The sequence below is a fragment of the Pinus tabuliformis genome, chromosome 9 (genome assembly GCF_031772625.1).
Source record: "Pinus tabuliformis cultivar Carrire ecotype Pingquan chromosome 9, CPIR1, whole genome shotgun sequence".
Taxonomy (NCBI): Eukaryota; Viridiplantae; Streptophyta; class Pinopsida; order Pinales; family Pinaceae; genus Pinus; species Pinus tabuliformis.
In genome coordinates, this window is record NC_142307.1 from 299,815,992 (window position 1) to 299,822,361 (window position 6,370).

Genomic DNA, 6,370 nt, shown 5'->3' on the forward strand with positions numbered 1-6,370 from the left:
TATATATATAATTAAGTGGTTAAAATCGTTAATTATCCAGGTCATTTCAGTTAGTATGAGGTCATTATTTAACTAATTTAAAGGTTATCTATTTTAATTTTTCTTTTTATTTCATAAATTATGGATATATGTCTTATTCATTTAAATGGTTTTAAGAATAATTAATGGACCTATTGATAGATTATGGTTCTAGGCAATTTAATAAATATAACAAAATAACCCTTAAATTAATTAACTAACTATTTGTCTATTAAGTTTTAATAAAAAAAGGCCTTTAAATAGATTATTGATGCATTCTCTTAACAATTAATTACTAGCATATGGTAATAAATGTAACTAAAAAATTAATTAACTAATTAATTTTTCCTTTCCCTATCCCTTGGTCTTGTTGCCCAGTCAAACATAGCCATTGCTTAGTCGCTATTGGTCCAATCCAGTTACCCAGTCAAATTTAGTCGTTTCTCAGTCAAATATAGTCGTTGGATGACCTTGTCCCCCTATTTAACATGCAGCCTAGATCTGGTTCTTCAACTCGTCCTGATGATGAACCACACTCATTGGTTCGAAACACGTCGGAAATATGAATTTTTATTTGATTTTCGCTAAAGACTCTTCTCATAAATGAGATATTCAAATTAAAGATTTATGTAGATCCACATCTAATGAATTTTAACTACAAGATAATGAGTAGCAGATGATTCGAATACTTTAAATTCCAACTTGCTAATGACACACCAGATTTGTAATAGAGCACATAAATTTGGGATGAAAAGTGGTCACCTCCTATCAATTTATGGCATTTGTTACTCATGGTATTCCAAACTTACCTAGAAGGAAACCTCAATTACTAAATCTACATTTAAAAAGATAAGTTGAGATGTAAAAATAAAGAAAGAAATAGAAGATGAATTGGTTGAACTATTTCACAAAAAGGATGTTGTTGATGGGGAGACACTAGGTCACAAGTTCAAATTAGGTCAAATCACTCAATATTATGTAGTTGGAGGTTGACATTCTCCTCCATCCAAATATTTCTGGGGAAGAGGGGGGAATCCCATGAAGTATTCTTCAAAGAAAATAAAAGATTAGTGGGTTAGCCTAATATGTTTGAATTCTTTGTTTCAAGGTCAAGTTCATCATGAGGTCCTTAGTTCTAGTCTATTTGAGATTCATGTCCAATTGAATCCTATTGGGTTACCAACTATCACTATCATTGGTGGTCAAGCCACCTTCTGTTTAGATATTCTATAGGAGAGGGAATTCTATGATGTTTTCCTTGGGAATATATATATATATATATATATATATATATATATATATATATAGGACAAAAGGGATTGACAAGGGATGGGAATGATATTGGGATCCAAGTATAAGTTATTCGGAAATTGTTTCAAAATTATTTGTAGAAACCCTTTTTGAATATTTAGTACTCGAGAAATAAATTGTGGTCATCATAGTACAATACATAAGCATTGATGTGAATATACAACCCAATATGTCATGGAATCACACTTTATGGGAAATTTCTACACTTCTGAGGATATTTATCTTAAACCTATATGTAACAAGATCATAGATGCATTCTTTCACAGGGATGATGTTGTAAAGGAACTGATGTTCATAGTACAATCACTAGATTTAGATTTTGTAATATGGTTGGGTAGTGAACAATGAAACTTTTGCCAAGATTTAGTTGTTACTATTGTTTCTTACAAGGTAGAGATGGAATGATAGAACCTCATTGAAACATCAAACGTATATAATTTTTTGTACAAATATGTTTAAAAAACATATTGGTAGGTTGTTGTATATAAGGAATGTTTTCCATTGATTTTAATAGCATCATATCAAAATTGTCACTAAAAACAATATGGATAGGAGATAAAATTAAAGAAAAAAAAGATAAGAATGGTTTTGCAACAATTAAGGCATGAGAAGAAACATATGATAGTAAAAGGAGAGAGACAAGGATGCTACTTAATGAGACTTTATTTGAAATAAGCACCTCCATTCTTGTCATTTTTAACGAATTGTATGATATCATAACTTATAAATTAGTAGTTGATATTATTTATATATTAATTTAGTTAAAACTATCGCCTTATAAATTAGTAGTTGATATTATTTATATATTACATTAGTTAAAACTATTGAAGGTAACTTATTCTCTTGACATGGACTACAATGTGGGTTTTGTGAATATTTTTGTACAAAGCTAGTTAATAGATAAGGTGGCAAAGTTGAAAGGAAACTATAGTTCTTTTTTTTAATGTATGATTCTTATGTGCTCACATCAGTGGTGATGGTAGACATCCTTACTATGCTTTAACTAAATATGAAAATGTATAATTCTTGAATGTCGTGACAACACTTATTCTATTTTTATTTTTCTGTTAATCTTGATATATTTAGCATGTCATATTGATATATGTGTACATACACAAATAAAATGTTTAAACTAATATTAGTATTCGATGTATACACAATAGAATAGAATTTCATAATATTGAAATCCAATTACAATACTATAAATAGAGAAATCTTCAACTATCATAGGTAAAAACAAACTTCATACCAAGTTTATAGGCGGCATAAGGTATGAGAAAAAAATGGGTGATCTTGATTATGCACCATATGTTCCTAACAACGAAAGACTCCTTTTTTCTTTCATTCCTCTTGCTTAAAAATGAATTTGGCAATTGGTTGGTTACTCAAACAAAATCCCATTAACCAATGAAGAGTGGAACTGGATGGAGTTTTATAGGTAGATGTGAAGAATAGTTAGCAAAGGTAAATCACATGGTACAAAGTGGCAAGGTATATCAAAAGAGGAAGTCATTTTGAAGGCAAAATCATTCTACATAAATATGTAGTTTTGCAAATTTTGCAGGCCACCTACCCCATTAGGGTAGCTAATATTAAATTGGATTGATTAGAAGAAGACAAGAGAAATTAGAGGTAGGATTCATTGAGGAATTTGATTGAACCAAGCCCATTGATGGATAGAAAATATTAAACTAAAAGAATATCAAAGACAAATTCCACTTGTGTATTGAGTAAATTAGGGTCCATTATTGTGTATATTTTGATCTCTAGCATGAAGATTAGACAAATGAGATGGATTGAGATAATACTAATTGTTAGCAATATTGTGTTAGTTAGATCATATTGGTGAGGGGCTATCTATGTGGTATTTGACCATGGAGACATGTCGACTACCAAACACTGTTGATTACCAGAAGGAGAGTTGAATAATTTAATAATTGAAGAAGCAAAATAGAAGATGAATCGTCACAACCAATTGTTGGAGATGACCCATAAGAAGGTAGGGTACATGTTGAAGAAAATTTAGAAGGTAGCAAGGCTATCTAAATTTGTTAAAGGTACTTTAAGATGGCACTAAAATGTGCAAGAGTTAGAGAAAATTTTGGTGATGTTTATGTTAATGAAATGCAATAACTAACATTGATCACAATGCAAAATGACTACATTCTATCATGGACTTGATATTTGATTAATAAGTCTTGCAAAGTAATATGAATTTTGTTTAAGATGGCATCTAATGTATAACACATTCATATCTATTAAAAAATCATTTATTTATTTTTAAATAAATAATTTTTTTAATAAAAATAATAAATATCCATTTATTCAGAAATAAAAGGAATGCATGCAAATGAAGTTATATTTATTTATTTAAAAATAAACTAAACAAGCAATGAAGTTATATTTATTTATTTAAAAATAAACTAAACAAGCAATGAAGTTAAATACATATAGAACATATAGGGAGTGTTTACTTATCATTTTTTCGAAAAGTTTTCTGGTTTTTTTTCTAATTTATTTTTTCTAGAAAGTTTTCTGGTCTATTTTCCAATTTAAGCTGTCTAAAATGTGATAAGGATTTATTGAAATCACAAATTAAGATAAATAAACCCTTCACAATCATAAATGTCACAAAAGTTTTGAGAGTGCTGAATTAATAAATAGAAACTTCCAAACCACATATATAATATACCTCTAAATTAATCTTCCACTCAAAACGCACAACCAATTGGCAATGAAACACCCACTCAAAACAATGAAATACCCACTCAAAACGCCAAACCACGTGGCAATGAAACACCCACTCAAAACAATGAAATACCCCTATATTTATTTTGCATATATAATATGCCAGCAAATTACATTTACAGCTATCTTATAGTGATAGTTTCCACTCAAATACCTTGAATAGTTCTCTAGACAGACATCTTATAAAAATGCACTTGAAGGACTAGACATTGACTTCCTGCGCCTGTTCTATACTATACGTAAAGCATGTACAGCGTCTTTTCCTCGAAGGTCCTTGCTCATATACTCAGTTCGATACTCCCCAGCTTTAACGGCTTTGTACAAGCTGGGATGAGCTTCATCGATCAGTTCGGGAGCAGTATCAATCAACACATCCTTTTGTGGATTCAAAAGCATGACTATCGACATGCGACTCTGCTTTGTATTCGCTACTGCCCGGTGCTCGGCACTCTTGTATTTCCCATTGCTTACTATCTGCCATTACACAATCCCCATATCATTTTACAAAAATTATGCTCAAATTGTAACCAAAGGACATAGTCCAAATCAGAGAAATGATTAAAGTCCCAAAAAGAGAAAAGAATTTCACTGACCTGTAACAAATCCCCGATGTTGATAATAAGAGCTCCAGGAACAGAGGGCACAGTGAACCAATCCTCATCTTTCCGAACCTGGAGACCGTCCACCCCATCATCGAGCAGAACAGTGAGCAGATCGCCATCTGAATGGGGTTTAAGCCCATTCACCATATCTGGCTGAGGGCAAGGAGGGTAATAATTGATTCTGACTTGTAGCAGGGGTTCCTTATTGAGGGTTTGGATATACTTTGGGTCCAGCCCCAAACCCTCGGAAAGAAGACCCAGCAACTTCTCCATAAGCCTCATTACCTCTTCGCCGTATTTTTCATATGTTTCTCTTCACAGTGCACACAGAAATGTATCAGAATGGACGCAATTAGCTCATTATCAAGGTTTCACAGTGTGTATCTATATGTGTATAGAGTTGTACCTGTATGTGGAGGGGTTTTTGGGCCAGTGCTCAACTGCTTTGGCCCACTCTGGAGAAATATAATGAACTAGGGCATCAACCCAGTCCAGGACCGTGTCATCAGAGATGTCAAAGAAGCGGCCATAGCCTTCAAGCATGTGAATACCAGGCCTCACAGGGCACTGTTCCCGTTTCTCTTCAAGAGGAAGATCAAAGAACTCCTGCGAAACACGCTTCAGAGTCTCTAGCAATGACAGAGGTATGCCATGATTTATTATCTTCAAAACAATTGCAAACCCATGAAATCAGAATCCAAAGCGACCAGGAAATTGGTTGGATAAAGAAAAAGAAAAGCAAAAACTGTGATTGCAATGACAAACCTGAAAGAAACCCCATTCCTGAGATGCTTGGGCTATTTGACTGACAATCTTGAAGCGTTGATCAGTATCTTCCAGGCCTGCTAGATCAATGACCGGAAGAGACTGCTGGACTTGAAGAGGACGAGATGGTCTCTTTTCCGAAGGAAGGATGTAGCGTGCAGGGACTTGCTTCACTTGGGTTTCATGTAGAGTCTGCACCAGATCAATTGGTCTCTGAAGTCTTTCAAATTGCTTTAGAAGAGCGTCCATGGCAACTGATGAAGATTCCAGATTCGTTGCAGGCAGTGGAATTGGAATTTATCCGAAACCTCGGAGACACAATTTATAAATATTTGGAAACCCTGGATAGGGTAGAGGCACGATGCACAGAAATAGGTGTCTGCAAATACAAGGTGGTGATTATCTACGTATCACATAGTCCGGACCGCAGTGGTGATTATCTACGTATCACATAGTCAGTGCGCAGACATTGTGTCAAACCTTTTTGTTTTATATGTTCCATTGGCAAAGATCTGTCACTAGGATTTTCAGTACAGCTCATTCAACTTGTGTTTGGAATATGTCAATATAAGATTTTATTTTACTTATTAATATGTCAATTAAAAATGCTTTAATTGATTGTGTATGTCACATAAGATTTTATTTCAGTAATTAATTTGTTTTTTTTTCTGAGTTTTCTTGGTAACTCGTTTTCAGTAAGAATTTTTTTTTTTTTTTTAAAGGTTTAAGATATTATATAAATTTAGTATTTAGACTTGTCATATTAGTTAGTAATATGATTATATAAATTAAACTATTAGTAAATATGTATAAATATCAATTAATATATAATTAACCTATATATATTTTAAAAAAACATGTAATAAGATTTTTAATTATGGAAAATTACCTCTAATTTTTCATGGAGATTCTTAATATGTAAATAG

General features: G+C 32.5%; 1 pseudogene across 1 annotated transcript; it reads right to left on the minus strand.

The window, feature by feature from the left end:
- Positions 1-4,133: 4,133 nt before the first annotated feature.
- On the minus strand, positions 4,134-5,735 carry LOC149148402 (fe(II)/2-oxoglutarate-dependent dioxygenase 4-like; annotated as a pseudogene). The gene is made up of 4 exons (XR_016262821.1): positions 5,445-5,735; positions 5,086-5,342; positions 4,671-4,992; positions 4,134-4,551 (listed from the first exon to the last, which is right to left on the minus strand). The product of XR_016262821.1 is annotated as a fe(II)/2-oxoglutarate-dependent dioxygenase 4-like (transcript).
- Positions 5,736-6,370: the final 635 nt, after the last annotated feature.